The 22,253-nt window shown below is 43.3% G+C and overlaps 1 long non-coding RNA gene across 2 annotated transcripts; it reads right to left on the bottom strand.

The window, feature by feature from the left end:
* Nucleotides 1-2,217: 2,217 nt before the first annotated feature.
* On the bottom strand, nt 2,218-21,954 carry LOC134521475 (uncharacterized). 2 transcript variants are annotated; one of them, XR_010072771.1, is made up of 6 exons: nt 21,859-21,954; nt 13,697-13,815; nt 12,475-12,682; nt 11,007-11,126; nt 6,435-6,581; nt 2,218-3,388 (listed from the first exon to the last, which is right to left on the bottom strand). It is a non-coding gene; the product is annotated as an uncharacterized LOC134521475 (long non-coding RNA). The 2 variants fall into 2 exon arrangements; XR_010072772.1 differs by having other exon boundaries at nt 12,479-12,682.
* Between the last annotated feature and the right edge of the window lie 299 nt (nt 21,955-22,253).

Genomic DNA, 22,253 nt, shown 5'->3' with positions numbered 1-22,253 from the left:
TGTTCCCCTTCCTCCTCTCGCTGCCTTATTGACACCGCGCGTTCTCCGGGGGATGAACCGTCCCTCGTTGTGTGTCTGCAACCCACCCGCGCCCCGGGACCCCCCGCCACCGGGGTACCGCCGTGGGTAACGGCACTCTCAAAAATAAACTTCTGGCTGCATGGAAAATATTAGCAAATTATAACATTTCCCTTTATAGCCGTGCTGCAGACGGTGTTTCCCGATCGCCGTAAAGTATGCTTGCTTTTTCTTTTCGTTCCCTCAGTGCAACTTGACAAGTTTTTGTGGTTTTTTTTTCTTTCTTTTTCTTAATACGCGGGTTTATTTTATGTCACTGAGCACTGGCAAGGACAGAGAGGCTTTTAAAATGCAGTAATGTGAATTCTAGAAATAACAAGCTACAAAGGTCTGTGATTAAATGTGGAGCACACGATATCTGCAAAAACAAGTACTCTGTGTTCTTTAAAAGATCATTTGGATAATAGTGACATAACCTGAGTACCCGGTTGCGTCCAATTTAATCAGCAAATATGCCTCTGGAGCAGAACCATCTAACTTAGGAAAAGAAACAGGAGTACAGTCACCACCAGTAGGAGAAATTAATGCATTCCACTTAGACAAAGATTAATTATTATGAATCACTCCAAAAATACATTTGCCCCAAGTGGGAGTACACGCTCTTCTATTCATCAAGTTGCTTTCAAATAATCATTAAACATCTTAAGACAGAAGACAATTTTGTTCACCCAAAATAAACACTGCTAAAAGTTACAAAACGAGGACCACCTTTCCTTAACATATGCAGCATTTTGACCAAGAGTAGTCGCCCGAAAGTGGGACAGGCAGGACATCTGCTAGAAGAAATGTGTATAGATGCAGAGGTCTCTGCTAATTCCAGTGTATTTTTCATGTTAGAGCTTTCCTGTCCGTGTTGATTTTTCCATATTATTTTTATGCTAAGTTCACCAAATTAAATTTATATTTGCTACTAATTTTGTCCTGTTAAGGGCCTCAGCTGTAGTCTCAATGGCATCTCAAAGGGTCATAAAACGATTTAAAGCCAAAAGTCACCTTGGTTGCACTTTTTAGGGAAAAATGAACATGGTGGTTTCAGTAAGGGCATGAGCAGCTGTCTTAGTAAGGTCTCCCTTTGCACAGGGGTCCTCCAATTAAAAATGCTAGAGAAGGATGATGACTTTTTTGTTTTGGTTGACGAGTATGTACGGAGACAGGTGGTTTATTAACAGCAGGCTTGGCTCCCCCGCATCACCACTCACTCGCATTGGATTTTCCATTTGTCTCTGGGTAGTCCCTGGTAGAGGCGTCCTGGTGGCAATGCTCTGGTGGAGCACTGCTTTGGGTAAGGCAACGTGCAAGAACATGAAGTTAGTCAAAATACAATTACTTCGCCATTTACCAGGAAAAAAGAAAAAGAGCAAAATTAAAGGACAGCAGGAAGCAACTATGTCACCAACTGGAGAATATTATTTTTTTCTATTAGATTCATGTATACAGAAAGTTTCTCCTGTGAAACATCTCCCAAACCATCACTCCATATTCATGGCTGAGCATTCCTGGTGGGGTAGGAGTGAGAAACTCCTTCCTGTTTGCTTCACAGGGCCAGGGTGAGGCACAAAGCAGGCAACTATAATCTGTTACTTAATCAACAGAACCCCAAATGTTGTTGAGGTTGACTTCACATCTGACTTTATCTGGAGACTAAGAGATGGCCTTCTGGTTAAAACATTTTTAGCAGTCTATCTTTTCTCCATTATTAAAGATTCATATAATTTAAGGCCCAGTCCTCATCCAGTCCAAGCAGTCCTTCCACTGACACTTTTTCCATTACAAAATAATGTTCTACCCAAACATACTTTGTTTGACACCAATAAATCAGGGCAGCTCTTTTCATCATCATAGCCGAGACTGAACTAGGCCATTTATTTTTTTTAAAGCTTATAAAATTTGGTGACTTTTCAAAGAAAACTTTTGGTTTTGTTTTTTTTTTGTTGTTGTTGTTGTTTTTTTTTTAAGTGGCACAGTCCAGCACTCCCTGTTCCTGGCAGCAGCTCAGAAGTGCGCTGAGAAATGCATCTCTTGTGGCAGTTCTGACCCAAACGAAATCAAGAAACCTTGGAAATCTTATGGGAGATGGATTTTTGTGAGTTTTCCAATTTAAACAGGTGGAGATAAACCGAGATAAGTATCTGAGACAGATCTGCAACATGTGGAAGGTTCATCTATAACTAGAAATATCTGCCTTTATTTTTATGGCCTCACCCTTTTCTTGAGATATGCCTGCAAGCGCTTGATTAATGGTGGAGGGAGTTATGTAAATGAATGAATGGAGAAAATAGATGTAGTAGAAAGAAGCCTTCGTTCTTAACTCTGACAAAGGAGAGATTATTTTAATTGGCCGGCTAGTGCCTCAGGATGGGTTTGAAATGACAAGGAGAGGATTTTCAAAAGCCCAGAAATTCTGATGCTTTTCCCAGGCGGCAACAATAATAAAAAACAAGCAAGCAAACAAACAAAAACATAACGCTTGTTTCTGTTACTTGGATATTTCAAATGTGTTGCTTCAGATCAGCTCTTACGTTCTTCTACCATATTCGCATGGCAAAAAGAGAAACAGACAACATCTTTATCTTCAGAACAGCTTTCTGAAGCCACACCACAGTTTATTTTATGACTCCAATATACCCTGTATTTCTTTTACTCCATTTCTTCATTACCACCTCAACATTAGCAAGTGTTGCTAAGTAACATTCCATAGGCCCCTATAATTTTGCTACATGACTGCACTATAACCACACATTAATACTTCACAAAGGCAGTAACTATCAGCAATAACCACTATATTACTTTAAGGGAAACCACGGTACTTTCTCATTATGGCTGTATAAGCTTCCGAATTGCACCAGTCACCAGGGTAATTCACCATTGCTGGAGGCCGAGATGAATAAATTCCCTGGTGGATTTACAGAAATATTGACGCTTCTCTCACGTAATGGATGTGCGCAATGAATTTAGCTGCGACTCATTTCCTTTGCATATTAAATAGAGAGCGCATCGGTTCGCGCTGCCGCTGGCTGAATACTTTCCGCGGGCATCGCATGTTCCCCGTGGTCGCTCTACAGGCAGGACTGGGAGGGCATTCACTGAATTGGCAGTGTGGCGCTGGGCCAGCCATCATCAGTTGGCTGGGTCCTGGGCAGCGATGTGACAGCAGGATGACTGGGACATGGCGGAGATCTCTGGTCAGTCACAGGGGCTCTTGTAAACTTCTTCTCAGTGTACGATGCCAAGATGTCAACACGCAGAGTGGCTGGGAAGAAGATGGTCTTGGGAGGCTTGGCCCCTCGGTGCTTTGGTTGCGGGTCAGCCCCTTGGGTGTAGATGGAAAAGAGGTCAGTAAGGGTGAGAAGTCCTGGAGAAGGTCACCTACAGAAACTTGATATCCTAGAAGGTTCAAGAGCAATAGGAAGCCACTTCCCTGGAGACAGGTGGCACAAAAAGGCATACGTCGATAAATGTTTTAGCTTAACTCCGGCCTGAAATGATTCACTGGTCTGAACCAGCAAGGACAGAATGAAAATCCGCATCTCAAACAAGGGGTGGTGATGATGCTGGAGTGGAATAAAGCAAAACATTTATGAGCTGGGTCCCAACACACACAGAGTTCAGAGGGAGTTTTCTGCCCGCATAAAATTTGAGAAGTCAGACATATAATTACTGTGAAAAAAAGAATCATTTTTCATCCTTTTCATTCTGTGGTAAAAGAAACTAAAGGAAAAACAAACACCTTTAATAATTTCAAAATGTTGCACGTTGTCATCAATCTCAATTTGGCATAACGAGCCTCGCAGGAAGTTCAAAAGCTGCAGTGGGACGAAAACGGGCTTCAGGGATGCTGGGCATTGCAGAAACAGAGTTCAAATGGTGCCAGATAACATCTGTCTCAGCCTTACGCTATTTTACTATTAAGCCTGTTCTAAAGTTGAGACCATACGTGTGCGTGAGCATGTCTGTATTTATACATACACACGTATATAGAGAGAGCACCTGTGTGTGCATGCCGCTTCATACACACGCACATGGTATCTGATAGCAAAGGGACCAGAGTCCTTCAACAGCTATATAAAGATTTAATTTCATACCTAGTGTTTTCCCTGTTTTGCTTGGTTGAAGGCCTAGTATTTACATGTTTCATTTTATAATTAAGGTTTCCTCTCTCCCAAGGAACAGACTGGTTTGCCATGTTCTATAAAGTGACAAACATAGAATAAATCTTTCTAGTGGAATAGCTACATGATACTAAACCCTTGTTTTATCTTATCCACACCATGTACTCCAGTTTCTTTAAATGTATCTTTGTAGCAACCAAACCAGCCATAAATTAGTCATGATGATATTACAGCTGAATTTAATTTCAAAGTCTCTCAGCAAGTTGTTAAGGGTTTCTTGCCTAGGTCACTCCTGAGGAAATTTGAAAACTCTGGTATGATTTATGAATATTGTTATATTACTAGAGAGTAAAGGGCTATAGGGAATACAAGAACATAAACCTCTGTTTAATTCCGTTCCAATAAAAATTTCATTTCTTATAGCAAAATAAACATGTAAATCAATGTTTAATGATTCTGTTGTTTTATTACGTAACATTATTTGCCTTTAAATATCCAAGCCAAGTAAAATCTGGGACCCTGCTCATTTTTGTCAAAACATAATTAATTAGCAATTAGACCTATTCTACAGAGGTTGCTTTCTTCAATGGCATTCATAATGCAATGTAAGAGAAGAAAGTCCAGGAATAAAAGGCCTGGCTTCTCCTTTCCCCCTTGTATAAATACATTAGCCCTATTATTAGCCAATTTTTCAATGTAAACATTTTTTGTTCTGCAATTTACTCAACTGTCTAAGGGATAATTAGTTTCCTAAACTTACTATACCATCAATGTTCAGTTGCAGAGACGCTGTTATCTCAAGACTCGTTGAACAAGTCGCACGGACATACAATGTCTGTTCCTCTCATCATTTAGCCTATCCCCATATTTGGGAAATAGTCCCATCGATATTAATCCCTTTCAGCTAATGGAATGGAAAATGGCCAATAGTGAGGAGAAGAGGTCAGAAAAGTTAAAACTTCAGCCATTTTTGCCAAATCACAAGCTCATCCCAACTCAGGACTTGTATCAATCACCTGATGAAGATCCAGCTCTCCTTTAAGAAATTGAAGTCCACGGGACTTGCACAAGTAGGAACGTGGTGACATTTTGCAGGGTCTGGCCACTGCTGGCTGTAAGCACCGTGTCCTGCTGGGGTTTGCAACACCATGCAATGAGAATGGCCCTCGCGCTAGTGAATCGGTAATCTCCTAAACTAGTATAATTTATAATTTATCATAGGTGCACATACATTAGTTTCTCAGAAATATTGCACACACTTCTTGGTCACTGGGAGGCAGTGATTTCCAAGCTTAACCAGGTTTTCTCTTGGACATATTGCTTGACCTTAGGTGAGTGACTTAATCTCTCTTTCTCTCCCTGTTCTGCTGTCTAGAAAAGTAGGATAATATTGGCTCGCCTCACCTGCTGAATAAGGCAATATTCAACACAAATAGCTGTTGAGAGATTAATATTTCTAAAGTAGTCTGTTGCTAAAAAATGCTGTCACTCCAAATTGTATGCTACTATAATTATGGTATACAATAGAAATCAGGCAGCTAGGTATATATTCTTGTGCCAGCCTTTATCTCTGCTACCTGACTTCATATGTACGTGTCCAACAGAAAAAGGATTTGAAAATTATAGTGTCCTTGAAACTAGACTAGAAACTTTCAACCAATGGGGAATATCCTTCAACGCTTGTCTGGGGCTACTACCAGTTTTTTTCCAATTGGCTCTGTCTGATTTTGTTGCTTCGTGTGCCAAAATCCACGGTTCTGGCTGGTAAAGGATGAAGAGACAGCTTTGAGAAAAGGATCGTGGTAGGTGGGTGCAGTGGGGCTTGAAGAGACCCTTCAGTGTTTTGTCTCATGATGTCTGACAAAGCCACACACCTACTGATCGTAGAACAGGAGGTCACAACAATCCTGCCACGTCTCCACATCCATCATCCCATGCCTGACAAGGGGACCCAAGGATCTGCATTGCAGCCCACTTGACAATGAATTAAAATACATAGCTATTCTGTTTGGATGGAAATTCACAGAAAAAAGGTGTCTGTCCCATCTTCTTTCCATCCTCAGAGAAAATACTAATCTGGTTTTCTGAGGTTACCACTACATGCGTCATATCAAAGCCTTGTACAAATCCTAATGCAGAGCGGGAGGAGCAAGAGAGAGCAGAAAAATATTTTTTTCTTTTAAACTATAAAGTCATCACAAAGGGCTGAAGTTTTAGAATGAATAAGATTGCGCTTACGCTAAATACCTGCTGCCTTGAATCTCCTCCCTTTCTCTTCTGTGTCTCTTTAGCTGTAACTTTCTTCCACCTGGAAAATGCCCTGAACATTTTGGGCACTACCAGGAACAAGCTACAGTCCGTGTGCTGTTCAGTCACAGCTGGTCCAAGGCATTTCTGAAAAATAAATCACTTTGTTCTCACTGTTGGGCACAAAGTGGAACAGCAGGTGAAGGAGGCTTCCATCCTCCCTGCCCCCAGCTCCACATTTTCCCAGGGAATTCCTCCAGATTTCTCAGCATCCACCCAAGCAACATCATGGTGCAGCTGTACCGTGTTAAACCAACCGAACCTGTGTCCCCACCGCCCTCCAGGTTTGTACACCTTTGAGCAGAGGACACCATTACACAGCCGCTTTGACTAAAGTGTAGGTCAATTCCATTGCATGCTATTTCGTTACGTAGATGAAAAAAACACGGGCTGTTAGCTTTCTATAAAATGAACAAGAAAAAAACCTGCCCAAACAACAGCCCGGAGATAAAAAGCCCTAAAGTTCCAGAAAATGTCAACTCCAAGAAATGTGGTGGGTGTAAAAACCACAAATTAAGCTTTACATTCATATACAGCATCTACGTTTGTTCTGAACAATGCTCAATGGTGAGAGCCGGGAACCCCGTGAGTGCTGCCTCCCACTACGGACATGCCTCCCATTCCCAGGGCTGGGCAGGAGCTACCCCTTCCCACGGATGTCCCTTCCTATGGATGTCCCTGCAAAGCCTCTGTCTGCTCTGAGCGGCACCAGGGAGGAGTTTTGCTGCCTTTTTGCAAAGCCCTTTCCAGCAGGATAGAAGTGGTTCTGGCTCCAACAGCCGGGGGTACCTCTCGAGGCAGTGGGTGAAGAGGTACCAGGCTAGGTCATTGGATATGGTGCTACATTTTCCACTGCAGAAATTTGTGGGGAGCTGTGGAAGCCATTGCCTTGCTCCAGATCTAGTCCAGCACTGAGGCTGGCTCATTAGCCTTAGCCCAGAGCACGCAGGATTCATCCAACACAAGGAGCGAGACAATAATTAATCCTTGCTTCCTATAATAAGTCAGGAGAGGAGAGGAAATGTCAGCTATGTTGCTAATATTTGCATAATACCATTCATTAAATACCCACTGAAATTTGACTTAATTTCCAGACCACAAAAAAGAAATCAAATCAGAGATTTTTCAGCAAACTCTTCTCCAAAATTTGACCAACATTGATTTTATTTTTTTTTTTGTCTGAGAAAAAAGACTCTTATGACAAACTGAAGGAACAAAATACAAAATCTATTTAGCGTGAACATCCTCAGCTCTGCAAGATCTCTGTAGCAGCTGAAGGTATTACAGAGGTTATAATGCACAGAGTGCTTTAGGGGGAGAAAGTGCTTTTGAAGAGGCTGTGTTTTAATATAGAGTCAAAGCAGTAGAAATTATTTTAAAAGAAAGGCTTTATATATGCTTGGGTTTATGCAATTGGTGCAAGATCTCACTGAATCAGTGAGTGGAAATGAAAATTATTACATAAACCTACTTTTTCTATGTCCTACGCTGTTTCGGAAGACAATCTAGGTGCTATTACATCTTGCAGGGATGACAACTATGTATTATGGCTTAAAATCTTCAATCCTTTCGGAAGACGTTCTAAAACTCACTTGCAGAATGGTATTTGTGAAAACTAAACGCTTGCCCACCGTCAAGGCTTTCTCAGAGAGGTCGCATGGCAAGCGTGCTTAAATCTTTCAACTGAGATTCAAGCAGTTAGAAGGAGCTACTGAATTGCTGGCAACATGAGCTAATGTTGAACTAATATGAACTTCATGCAAATTTTCAGGTTTGCCAGAATTGCCGGTTGGGGCGAACTTGTAGTAACAGGCTTGTCGGAGACCTGCCAGGGGAGTCTCTCTGGCAGGCTGCGAGCTGCAGCTGGAGCTTGCTCCGCACTTAGGACACGCAGCTTGCGCAGCTCAGCTATAAACTTTCAGCTGGAGAGGAGACAGAGAGGAACCCAACAGCCCCGAAGCAGCTGAATGTCAGGATAATCCCAGAGCAAAGTCAAACCTTCGGTGAAACTGCAAAAGTGAAAAGTTTATTGAGGCCCAGAGTGCGTTTAAGCCCACCTCATCTGGGCTGAGGAACCTGTGGGCTCAGGAGAGACGAAAGCACAGAGTTTGCTTGTTTTAATGACCACCTGGGCTGCCCGTGGCCAGAAAGGCATCTCCACCCCTGGATGAGAAGACCCACCACCTCCATGGAGCCACACACGTGGAGCTCAGCTCCCACCAGACAGCAGCTCAGTCCATCCCTCTTTCACTGCCTACTTGACCACCGTCACAGCAGCGAAGAAAGTTTTACAGGGAAAAATGATAAAAGCCAAAGCAAAGCCCAACCGCACAAGCTTCATCAGCTACACAACTGAGTCCAACGGAGCACAATATTCATGCTTGTCTCGTCTTCAGCTCTCCCAAGTAAAAAAGCTGTCGTTGTTCCCTTAAGAAAGCTCTTCCCAGTTGACTCTCAGGAAGATTTCCCTGATATTTTGCCAAGAGTTGGATAACAAATGGTTGATGAAACAAATAAAAAGATCAGGCCAGAAAGAAGAGAGGAAATATTTAAAAGGAGGAAAGGGACAAATGAGTCTTCAGAGAATATGAGCTACAGAGAATGCGCTGAGTTTGTGTCTGGTACATTTTGCTTCATTTCCAGTAATTCCTGCCCTGTATGATTTCTAGAAACAGATAGATCAAACATTTACAAAAACCACACCAGGGGAGCCATTGCAGCCAATGAAAAATGGATCCAAGATGAATAGTGAGAAAAAGACAAGATTTTTAAGTTTTGACACTCAAAATAAATTGTTGCTGGGCCAACACATAGAATTTTCCTTTTCTAACTTGGGCTGAAAAAAATCAAATAGGATCCTTTCTTCTGTCCCTGATCTCTCTGTCCAGAAGATTCCCTCCACCACTGCTGCCCTGCGCTGGCTGCTCCACAGACCTCAGCCACCACCTTTGGCTCAAGGTCTGGCTTTCCTTTTAGGTGAGCAATGTTGAGCGTGTCTGGATAGAAATAGCCAAGCCTCCAGAGACAAAGTCACCCAGCAGATGCAGCAAGCCTTTCAGGATGCTCCTCACATGGTCTCCCCGCGAGGCAGTGCCATCGCTGCTGTCAGGCACTCGGAGAGAGACGCAGAGACCAGACGGTCCAGACTTGACACCAGAGAGGTCTTCGGAGGAGCTCAGAAGCAGAAAATACAGTAGGAGAGCGGGGAAAAAAGACAGAGGGAAGACAGAAAGAAAATGAAAAAAAAAGAGCATTACAAAAAAAACTATGCTGTGTTAAATTTGCATATAATTGACAATAATAAAATAATGCTCATTTACAGCAACATTATGAACAAGCAGTAGCTGCTTATTAGCAGCATCTTCCTAGGACCGTTTCCCGCGTCTGTGTTTTCCATTAAGACTGAATAACAGCCTCTGGAGCACACGCTGTTCTGTGTGCGTCTACCCAGTGACTGTGAAAATCAAAACTGTCTGTTGCACAAATATCGGGAAATAATTCTCTAGATAAACTGTGCATGTATTCACAAGTAAAATATGCAGCCATACCAGTCTGCGCACATAAACCACTCCATTTGTACGTGTAAAAGAGGAGCTCAAGGCAGGTCAGTATCTTAGAGGAGACCAAGCTCTTAAGCGGCAACACCAATCCATCGGAACCGTCAGCGCCAAGCGACAGCGTAACAACAGCCATCCAAGACAAGCCACATCTTAATTTCTGCTTGAGCTGGTTTCACTAATCTTCCTCAAATCCCTCATCCATGAACCCAGAATATAACTCAGACAAGAACACTCTTATTCTGACCATCTAATGCATCATTCAGGGAAGCTCAGGAGTTATTAAGCAAGCCCCATAAACTATCACATTTCTAACCTCTTCTGAGAAAAGTCACCTAGAAATTTAAAAACTGTATCAGTAGCAGAGAGTTATTTTCCCAATAAAGTTTTCATGTGATGGACATTTTTGTTGCAACTTTGGTACAAAGAGAAAGACTCGATCTCACACATACTAATGGAACTTCAGGTCATAAATGCCAGCTAATTACCGGGGGTATTCCTCCACAGCACGAGCTGACAGTGAAGAATGGCAAAGTTTCTAGTTGTTGCAAACAGAGATTATTACAGTTTATTAAATCAGTTCACTGTTACCTCAGCAATTCTCTGTTTCTGTGCAGTGATTATTTCTTTCTGGGTTAACAATATCCATACCGATTTTATGGGCGTGGTTCAGATCAAGAACGAGCTGGAAAATTGCATTTGACCTCTGATTTTCCTTATCTCTTTCCAGGGTTTGTTTTCTCTTAGGTTTAAAGACACTTTCATTAAAGAAATTATTTCCTTTCTTTGGGAGCCTGAATCAAAAGCCGCTAAAATCAGAGGGAGTCTTTCCATTAATTTAGTGGGGCTTTACATTAGACTCTCAATTAGAAACAGTAAGTGTAGAAGTATAAAGAAACTGAAGATAAAGGAGAGGGGAGCAGGAGGTGGAAATGTTTCATGAACATTTACAAACCTCTAAGGTTTCATTCGGCTTTATGTTAAGTTTAGGTCAAAGGTTTGGGTCAGCTTTTGTTCTCCTCAACCCCCGTTTGCTCTGATCTTCTTTTCCAGAGGGGGAATCTTGACAGATGCACTGTGAAAAGGGAAAAATTGCTCTGAAAAGCTGGACTCGAGACCTACTAGAAGCAGAACGATGAGGCAACCGCTTTGCCGTTTCTTGTCGTGTCACAGAGATGGCAATGCCCCCAGCCAAAGCAGCACAGCGTTTGAGTGAACCCTGCAGATATTTTAGGGAAACGTAATTAGAGGTCCACATTACGGTTAATGTTCCTGCTTGGCATCTCCTGCAACTCACCTCGATGGTGACAAATGGCAAAGCTGAGTTTCAGGACAGTGCCATGCCCTGAGGCAGGAGCATTGGCCGGGTTCGCCACTTGGAAAACTATTCACTTGGGGACAGTATTTTCATGACCAGTGGCAAAAAGCAGCCTCCCGCAGGGAGATGGATCACTTGTCCTCCAAAGGTCACAGGGCTCCGGGATGGCAAAACCACCGTCCCCGCCAGCCTCTCCTTTGCATTCACGGGAGAGGAGTGAGGCAGCGAAAATGGGACTCATGAGAAAGAGATACAAATAAGGCAACTCCATAAGGAGAGACAGTATCTTCAGGTTAATTTATTGTATTTTTTATTTTTTTTTTTAATTTCCAGATAATACAGCAGGAAAATTAGAGCAGCTTCCCGGCATGTCTTCCGGCTAACTTCAAAGGAAAGAACAAGTTGAACGTAATTGCTGAATTTAACTGAATGATGTGAATCAATTGGACAATTTGAGTAAGGGGGAAATTAAAATGGGGTAGCTGGTAGCTGGAGAGGAAAGAAGGATGTTGGCAAGCAGAGGTGACAAAATCACTAGCCCTGGGGGACAGCAGGAGAAACAGGCAGCTCTTGGCCCCGGAGCACTGAACGTGCAAGTCACAGCACAATTCCTTCTGCTTCATCCCCAGATCCCTGCTTCTGCCTCGTGTCCCCATCCATCCCCGCCTCAGCCACAGCAGCACGAGTGTTTGTAAGGCCACTCTCCAACCCGGGCCACCGAGACTTGAGCACACCAAACCCAGCTGCGCTGCTTGGATGCAGGGTTGCTGGATGGGGCTGGCACATTGCACATGCTTTGGCTCAGATTCATCCGGTTAAGTTTAGGTATTTAACCGCAGACTAAGTCCCTAATTTCCTTAAAATCCCTCTCCAGCAAGCAGAGGGAGATGGGCAACCCCAGGGGCTATCCCTGCTGCTGGAGACGTCCTTTTTCTCTCTTGCCACCGCCACAGAGGGAGGTGGGGACAGGTCACCATGCTCAGCCCAGCGCTGTGCAGGATGGGGCTGGTCCCACAGCCTCCGTTCAGAGGCTTTTCCGTCCCCGCACGGGGGTAGGGACCGCGATGCGGCCACAGAAGAATAGAGACAAAAATAGGTTTCTGACCTACTTCTTGGCAGTAAGCAGCAGTGAGAGCAGATCACAACCACACCAACCGCACGGATGGGTTCATGAGCTGGGAATGACATTGCTTCTCCAAGTTGGCTTTTCCAGCTTTCCTGTTTAAGCTTTTTCTCTCTTTTTCTCCATCCTTGACGCAAAGACCTGGACGATTTTTTCCCTTCTTTCAGTTCTGTTGGTGTGACATTTTCTCCTGTGTTTATGTGAAACAACATTATTTGCCATGGTTTTGAAATCAGCTCAGGACATAGTTGCTGTCTCATGACACCTATTTTGGAAACAGCACTTAAGAAACATTTTCAGCCATGAATATTTGAAGACTGTTATATTCAAGCCACTTTCAAATATGAAATGTTTTTGCATCTCAGGGAAATTGCACTGTAATACTGTAATCCTTTATATTAATTGTTTCCCTTTCTGATTTAAATTCAGACATACAGTGGATTTATATTATTACTTTTCATGGATAATAAGTACTTTCCACGCCAGCAGGCTATCAGTGATGTCTGCACTGAACAACAGAAACCTATTCCTTGAAGGAGTTTTCTCTAGATAATTTTTTTAATTTTCTATTTCTAGACTACGCTTTAATTATCAATATTCTCTAGTATTTTGTCTTCCGCAGAAACTTCTAATATTTTTAGGTCATATTCTTTTCAGACACCCGAATTACTTCCTCATGGAGGCTAAGCTGGCTCCATGGGAGAGACAGCCCTAAATACAGCTTTTACCCTTGCCTTCTCCCCTGGGATGGTTTATACCAGCTTGGCTGAAGCCCTGCTCCGAGCAGAGGGACCGGATGCTGTACACTGCACGCATCCAAGCAGTCCCGTTGTAATCAATTAGTAAGATGAGATAATTTAAAAGGAAATGTTTCCTTTGTCCCCTACGAATAACATTTTCATTACTCATTTCAATTGGCTAAACAGCAAAACCAAAGCTTTTTCCTAATAAGAAGTGTATGGTCTTAAAGAAAACACCACCAAAACTAAAGACGTTGGAATTTTCTTGCTGGGAAGGGGCGCAACGGGACCGATGGGGAGTTTTATCTTTGGGTCACGAATACTTAGGAACAACCGAGGAACTCTCTTTGAAAAATGTGTAAGCCCCCTGAGAAAAATAGCATGTTATCCCTGCTGACTGACTCCAAAGAAGAAAAAAAACCTGCAATTTTACCCAACACGCCCCCTTTGCTCCTTGTCCATACCTGGAAAGGTGCGTTTCCCTCGGGGCGAGCCCATTGCTGCCACATCCTCCCACGTCCGTCTAACTGAACCCTGAGAGGTTTCTCTCCGTTGTGTTGCCAGGATGCTCCTTACACCCCTTCTGTAAACAAACAGGACAGGTCTCGGCAAACTCAGTAAGATACTTTAAGCTCCATTTGCACAGAGCAATCTTTTTCCATCACAGGAAACCAGGGAAAGAGGACTCAGCCTTGAAGAGGCTGAAGTTGAGAATCACACTTTTTGGGCATCCTATAGCCATGGCTGTTTAGGGTAGACTCAAAAGACGCCAGTACACCCTCAAAACAGTTCCTGAGCTTGCTTAGCTTTAAAAAGCATGAATGTTGCCACAGCTGTCGATGCCATTTGGGCTGTGATTTATGAAAACAAAATTTTTTTTTTTCTTTTTAATTAAATAAGCACATACCTGTGCATATACTCACACTTCTTCAGAGGTTTGGGGGCATTACATGTAAATGGCTGTTGATGAAACTCAAACGCCATGCGCTGGTGCTGGAATTCAGAGCCAGCTTTCCGGGATTAGATGTCCCCGGCTAACCTCAGCTGTTAGGAATTATTTTGGAACTTGGCCCTGGCAGGTGAGGGGGGACCACAAGGAGGAGAACAAAAGGGTTTCTCTCATTTCTGCCCCTGCCTCCTCCCTTCCCCAGCATCGGGTAAATGTGGTTTTAATTCAGAAATACAAATGTCATCTTCAAAGTCACTCTGGGGAAGAACGGGGGGAAAGGAGAGTTAAAAAAAAAGTAATCAATTGGATTGCAATTTATCAAGCTTTTTTTACTGTGAAAATCAACTGGAAAGTCTTAACATCCGAGCGGTGGGGACCAGGAGAGGGGCTGGGTGTGCTTGAGCTAGTCTGCAACGTGCTTGTCCCAAATAGCCTCTAGTATTTTGTTTTCTTCAAGGCCAGCCCTTTGTCTGATGTAAATAAACCTGGGATTCCACGTCACCAGGAGTCTAGGGAAAACAGCTCCACCTGACGTGCTGTTCTTGGAGCGCTTAGACCAAGGCAAAAAGTGTCACTGAAAGCTGTTTGAGACCCTCAAGTGGTAAAGAACCATTTTTTCCCCTAAGTTATCCCCCACCTTGTGCTTTTGGAAGTCTCCAGGCTGGGAGCTATTTTTGTTTCCTCCAGGTTATGGCAGCCACAATGCAATGGCTGCGTACGTGCTACAGCTCTGACAGCAGACGTGAATAATGGAAAAGGGCTACAAACACAAGAAGTCACTCCGAGTGTTTGCTGTACTTTCTTAATGTATGTGACATTGACATAATACGCCCCGGGGCATTTTGGATCAGACAGCGTTTGCCTGTTCCACGTGTTGGTTTTATGAGCAGCAATCAAGTTGTGAAACACATGTAGGCAGCGTGTGTGGCGAGTGGCTTTCCACCCCGCGCACGGGCGGGAAGCACAGAGCTGTGGTGAAGGCACCGCTCCCGGCAGAAACCTCATTTTGCCATCAGAGGAGAGGGCTCCTTCTCCCTGGAGAGCTGCCTGGATGCTGCTGCAGGGTGACGGTCTCATACTGTCATTTTGTCCGACTGTACGACACACATGGCACCTAGAAACAGCTTTCACGATGCACAGAAGCTCAACCAGATACATCCCGCAGGAGCAGACCCGTGAGTTGGATATGGTCCCCACCAATATAAGAAACTAAAGCCTTATTTCCTAAGCACACAGGCTGAACGGGAGTGTCGCAGCTCAGCAGAGGGTCAGCCCAAACCCCTCTTCCTTAGGCTGTGAGGCAGCAACTCATCAATCAGGTACACAGTCCACGGAACTGCATCAGTGAGTCGCCAGCACCGAGAGGCATGTCTTGCCCTCCCACAGCCCTCATCCTTCAGAAGAAAAAGTCCATTTTGGTAGGGACAGGAAGCAGGATTAATCCCTGTGTGATTTCCTCCTCTAACTCCTTCTCCCTGACACCCCATTCCAGCTTTCATCCTATCTGGGCTATTTAGTCTAGAGCAGGGAAGACGGAGAGGAGACATGATAACAGTCTTCAATTATGTAAAAGGCGTATGCAAAGAGGAAGGCAATAAATTGTTATCCACATCCATGGGGGGAGAGCACAAAAAGCAATGGCTTGAAATGCGGCAAGGGAGGGCTAAGTTCAGCAATAGAAAAACTTCCCCACTGCAGGGGTCATTGGGCACTGGAGGAGGTGGCCTGGGGAGGCTGGGGGATCTCCGCTGCTGGCGAGGTTAAAGAAACACATTAGACAAACACGAGTCAGGAGCAGTTTACACGGGGGTGGATGAGATGACCTCCTCAGGTCCCTTCTAGCCTTATTTTCTTCTATAACCATGGTGATAATCGTCCCAGCCTCACTCCGTGGCAGCCAGCTACGGCAGAGCTCTGCGTCACCTGTGGTTTTTTCCATATAGGATGGCAATCCCGCGGCAGTAACACACTTGGCTTAAGGAACCAATGAAGCCAGAAGATAGGATGATCTCTCTAATCACCACACAGTGAACACAGCTGTCAGGTCCTGCAGGACCCAGGTGATTACTCTGCCCACTCTTAAATCATTTCCCTGTCTCTCAAACAGTCAGCAAAAGAAATTCAAGCATCCTAAGAGCCCACCACTTCTTCAGAGGGCAAGGGCTCGCACTAACAAATGCACGCAATGACTCTAAAGATGGGGCACCTCAACAGCCTCCTGCAAAGCACAGGGATGTCCCCAAAAGCAGTGCAACTGAGGAGACGTGCTTTGCCCGGTAAAGAATACCCGACACCATGGACTGAGCTTGCATTTGCAACCAGAACAGCCTGGTCTTGCAGAGCCCTTGCAAGAAGCAGCATCCCCTGAGATGCTCTACCCTGAAATGCACTTGTCGCCAAATCGCACTGAAAATGGGACTGAGCGTACGTTTACATAAGGATATCCTTAAGTGCTTTGCTGGGTTGGGGCCTTATCCAGCTACATTTCAAGCTCTTGGAGGTCAGTAGGGATTGATTAGCCTCTCTGAATGACCTGGGTGCTGAAAGCCTACGCGTGTCAAAATGAGAATATTTTACTGAAGATAACGTTTCTCTCTCTGTTTTAGATATCCTAGGCAGAAAAGATGGTCCATAATAAAATCAGAAAACGGTCCCCCCTTTCTAACCAGCAAAAAGGTGCAAGTGAACCCTAACAGATGTTATTTGTATCATTACTGCTGATGAAGTTAGTAACCTTTAGCAAGGAGACATGGATCAATAGCTATTTGAGAAGACGCAGCTGCAGATATCTAAATGTGCATGAACTAGGAAGCGAGGTGTAAAAGCTAATAGCAGAATATTTAAACCAGATGAAAGCTATGAGGTAGGTTAGTGACCTTGAAAGAACCAGATAAGTAAAAAAGTAGAGAAAGGCAACAATGATTTATATACTTGCCCTGCACAAATATTACAATGCTTATTGAAGGGTGTAGTAAATTATGAACAAAGTAGAGCTTTATTAGATTAATGACAGCAGAATTTATATAGGAAGGTTGGTGTCTTTGGAAAGTAGGTAAGAGAAATTAGTTTTATATTAACTCTTCTGTTTCCAGGCTTGAACGTTTCTTTTTCTGCCGCGGAGTAGCCTGACTTATGCTTAGTAATTGCACATCTGTTTCCAGATCCTTGTGACACCAGTAGAACTCAATGTATGGAAAGCAATGGGACACCAGGAAGGGGTATCGATGGAGATGCTAAGTACTAAAAGCTGGCAGTTCACCAAGGACCTGTTTCTGCCACTGTGGAAACAGGTGGGAGTTTTGGGATTGACCAAGAGGCTCCCAAACCCTTATCGTGATTAGTGGGGTGATGTACAGAACCCCTAGTCTGGTTCTACCACGCCGGTGTCTGTGAAAAAGACAAAAGAAGACAACCACCTCCCACAAGCTATAAATCAAGCAAAGCCGGGCAAAGCTTGGTAGGACAACAAAGGGCCATGGCACGAAGTGGTTCGCACATGGTTGTACAAAAAGGTGGGCCAGCATCTCCAAATCCCATTTCCCACCTGAATGCCTAATCTAGACTAAAGGGAAGGACATTTCTGACTGCAAGAGCAAACTTATTGAACCAGTTTAAAGGATCCTGTTAAGGAAAAAAAAAAAGGAAAGGAAATAAAGTCCATCCTAAACAGTTTTCAAGATATGTAAGTTATGCTTGCAAAATACGTGTATTAATCACAGCCTGTTTATATCAGTGAGACAGCCATCACAGCACTCATAATTACATACGGAAATATATTTGTAATCATTTCAAATCCCAGCAGTGACTCTAACGACTTCTTGGACCACCGCCATCCATAAAAGAGCTAACTCTACAGGGAAAATGTTCTGGGGCACAGTTTACACCAGTTAATCAGGGCATGGTCAACTGCATTACGGGGACACACCAGCCTGCTGATCATTAAGGTCTGTGATTGCCTTTTGCTGCACAAGGAGTGAGTGGCGATGCTCTCCTCCAGCCCTGAGACTCCACTTAGTGAAATCAGTGGCCGGATTCTTACCTCCATCATCAGGGTGAGGCCCGAGGAGCCGGCACTATGCAGCGCGATGCTCATTATTCACCACTTGCTATGTACAGGTGACCTGAAAACCTGACCCACAGCCCAGTGAGTCCCCTTTGGATTTCTCTGCGCTCCGGATCAAGCCTCAAGAGAACAATTAGAATGAACGAGCTCAGATAAAAATGCATTTTTGTGAGTGTCTTTCTGATCACTTTTTGCAGGCTGCTCTTTGCTCCCTGTAAGAGTCCTTGCCCAAGTGTAATGCGGCCAAAGAAAGTTTTAGCTAAGAGAGGATTGCAGGTTAATAACCATTATGCTTACAGGGGAGAAATGGAATAGCTAAGAAATCAAAAATATTCAACAGCATCACCACCCACAGAGAATAAATTTCGCAGGTAGGATAGTACAGATACAGCTATTATGGAAACATGAATCTTCATCTCCTTTATATTATTATGTTTTTCCTTCCTTGTACGATTTGTTGAAAAAGTGGAATATGCTAATAATCCTCTCTAGTTTGTCTCCATTGAAATTTTGTGCAAGCAGAGTAACACGTTCTTTTTGAACTCCATAATTCCTGTGTAATTATTTTTAGTTATGTACCCTTTAACCCTCTATGGGCAGCTAACGTATTTAAGAAAATGTATAGTCTCCTGGAATTACCTACTGTAATTTCTCATCATCGTTAGGTTGAACTTAGTTGGCAGCTACACTCTTTTAAAAATCATCATTAAAGCTATTCCTGGTACCACTGTGATCTGGACAAAGAGTTTTCCCCCATGCGCTCCTGCCTCCATATTACTCAACATCTCATCCTATGCCATTCAAGCCTCTAGTATGTAAAGACTGGAGTATTTCAGCTCTTCCATCTGCAAAAAGCAAAGGATAAATATCTATTTAGTTGTCCACAAAGGCTGCTGTCTGTACTGAAAACCCATGTCCCGTGATGAGCTAACTACACGTGTGCCAGCAAAGTAGTCCCATAGGACTTGCATTGGACAGCTTAAATTAGGCTGGAAAGGGAAAAGCTGGGATGGGATTTGCCACTTCCACACAGCAGTGACGCTGCCTGCAAACACACTCTTGCCACAAGAAAATGCAAAAAGGAGGCATGAGAAAAAGGAGGACGATTCCTTTCACCCCGCGTTCCGTTCTTCCCCCGCTGCACCTTCATGAGAAATGTAAACCGACGGCGCCCAGCTTCATCTCACACCTGCAAAACCTTCCTGTGGCCTCATTTCCTCTCTCCTCCGCATCCTCCCACAGAAATGGGTCTATCTGTTAAACAGAAGTAACGAGACTGGCTTTTTTTTGGTGAAATATTTTAAGATGGCTTGTGTCTGTATATGAAAACAGGGGATTTGTTTTCCTAAAGAATCTACGTTTTCTGAAGCTTACAGAAAACTATTTTTTAAAAGAAATTCATAATTCATTTGGGAAATTTTTGCCCTTACAATTTCTTCCTCTCTGCTGGCAAGCCTTATCCAGATTTATTCATAGGAAATTCAACATATGCATTTATTTTCTCATTTAAATTTTAAAAAAAAAAAAGAACTAAACCTCACAGATGTTAAGAGAGACTAAAGCTTTTTGTCCTGACGGTGCAGAAAAGCATCACGATGACACAACAGCAAAACGCAGAGCTAAGTACAAAATTATAAAAACCCTGATACGGAAAAAACATTGTCATTTAAATTCATCTCAAAGAAACAAAATAGTCAATACCACCTTAGCACAAAACATTAAAAATGTCAAAGTAACACCTGCCAGTGAAATGCTTGATTTTTATGAAATTGTTTCCTACAGAAAATGGTCCCACAGAACTTTTTAACTCTCCGTAATCAGTGCGAAAAATCAAAGAAGAAGATTCTCATTTCCTTTTCTAAATGAAAAATGTCCATTTCATGAGGGAAAGGTCAGCTGTTAGGCAGAGTGCCGGTGCACTTTAGAGAACTTAAAATCTGCACCTGGACTTCCTCACATTCTAAATATTCCCCTCCCTCAGCCGGGCTGAAAATTGCTGTTTGAAACTACATTTTTGTTCTTTGTCTCTCCATTACTCTGATGGTTGCATCTTTCTCCTGTAACATTTTCTGTATTATACTCAATAAATACTATTTAATGTCATAATCCCAGCTAGACAGCTATAGAACTGTTAAATAGCTACTGTGACATGCCTAATAAATAGCCATCTAGACACATTATAAATAACCTCAAATTCAAGCCAATAAATATAGCAATAAATTTCGGCTTGCCAGTACATCTGTATAAATATCAGTAATAAGACAGATCAGAAAGGCTAACCATACTAAAGAGCTTTGATTTTGGAAAAAGTCCACGGGCAATACTTCATTCCCCTTAGGGGGGTGAAAAAAAAAAAGAAGAAAAAATTATTCAGTAAATAATAATACAGCATGGGGAAAGGGAGAGATTCTTGAACAAACTGCAGTTTATTTAGGCGAGAAAAGATGAGGCATACAAATCAGGGTATGAACGTCTGTGGAAGTTGCACAATCTTTGCATGCATTAAAAAGCAATAACTTTCCATCTATTAACTAGCTCCTATTGCCAATACCATTTCCAGCAGCTGGAGACATGTACTGAACAAGACAGACAGACAGGTACCTTTTTCTTCTGGACTGCAATCCTGTATTGTCTGCCAAAACTTTGGAAAAATATTCCAAGTATTTGGCTGACTATTCAGTAGCCTTATCAATACCTGCCTCATCAGCTTTTCCTCACCTACCACCCACTTTTTGGCATCCTCAGGATGACAGAAGCCAAGAGCCTCTCATCTGGAAGCGGCTGGCGTGGCCCTGGCAGGAAGGAGAGGTCTGTCCCCACCTCCCACGCCCGATACTGTGCCTGTGCGCGCACCACAGGGACGGCCATCAAGCCTCAACTAGTGCCATCAGCACCCCGTGTCGTAGCATCAGGACCTACATCGTTCATCTGTGCTCTACCACGTAGAAAAACGTTTTGCATTTCCACTGCTCAAGTTTAGACAGCTTTAAGGATCCCCCCTGGCTTTGGTTTGCCATTAACCAAAATAACATTCACTTGCTGTGAGCGGCAATGACAATACCTGCCACAGTTCTGTGTTTATTCCAGTCTGTTTAGCTTGCTTAGTTTTAGTTCTGTTTAGAAACTCAGGAAAAAAAAAAAAATCCTCTTCAGAGGAAGCTTTTAATACCACTGTTGGTTCCCTATTTATTTCCTTCTGGAGCCCTGGGCTCAGGAGATAACACTACCAGTTTCCCAACCTGTGAGTCCACTCATAGGAAAAAAGAAGTTACACAATAGCTCTACTGTCACACAAAAGATATGCATAAACATTTGCATAATCTAATATTTTCCCCAGGGTCAGACTGATGGGTCACATACTCCTCAATTGGTTTCTAACTACTCAGGTCTGGTAAGGACTGTGGTGATGCACAGTTAAACTATGAGAAACAGGGAATATTTATTCCACCTCCAACGTCAATCACCAGTGATGCACACTGAAGGTACTAAAGGTTGCCCGTGGGAACTGAAATTTTGGGCAGAGTGCTGTAGATGTGAAAACAGTGATTTTCTGGAAACCTATAGACCACAGCAGCAAAACACATCATATAAGCTTACGCTAAGAGCGCAGTTACCTTGTCTTCTGTTCCTTGGGACAACACCACACGGCGAACTTGGAGTCCTCATCAGCTACATTGATTGACAAGAACTCTCCAGGAGTTGACACACCTGCAAGAGAAGAGATCAAAGCTGTTTACTCTCTCCATTCTCTCCGTGCTTGTCCAGCCTCCGACTTCACCACTCTTTTCCCCATACATCCCTCCACGGGGGTCTGCAACATTTTCTTGCATTTGACAGCATCTCCTGTCTCCGTAGATGTCTGGGCATAGAAGGAAGGGTCTTGGACCTCCTCAGATGGTGCCATCAAAATCCACTCCACATTCTCCATCTGCAACCACTTTTCTGTCCAAGAAGCAGCACGACACATACATAGGCACTGATCACATATGGCTGTTTTCTCCAGGTGGGA

The sequence above is a fragment of the Chroicocephalus ridibundus genome, chromosome 10 (assembly GCF_963924245.1).
Source record: "Chroicocephalus ridibundus chromosome 10, bChrRid1.1, whole genome shotgun sequence".
In the NCBI taxonomy this organism is placed as follows: domain Eukaryota; kingdom Metazoa; phylum Chordata; class Aves; order Charadriiformes; family Laridae; genus Chroicocephalus; species Chroicocephalus ridibundus.
This window is presented reverse-complemented; position numbering and strand designations above follow the sequence as displayed.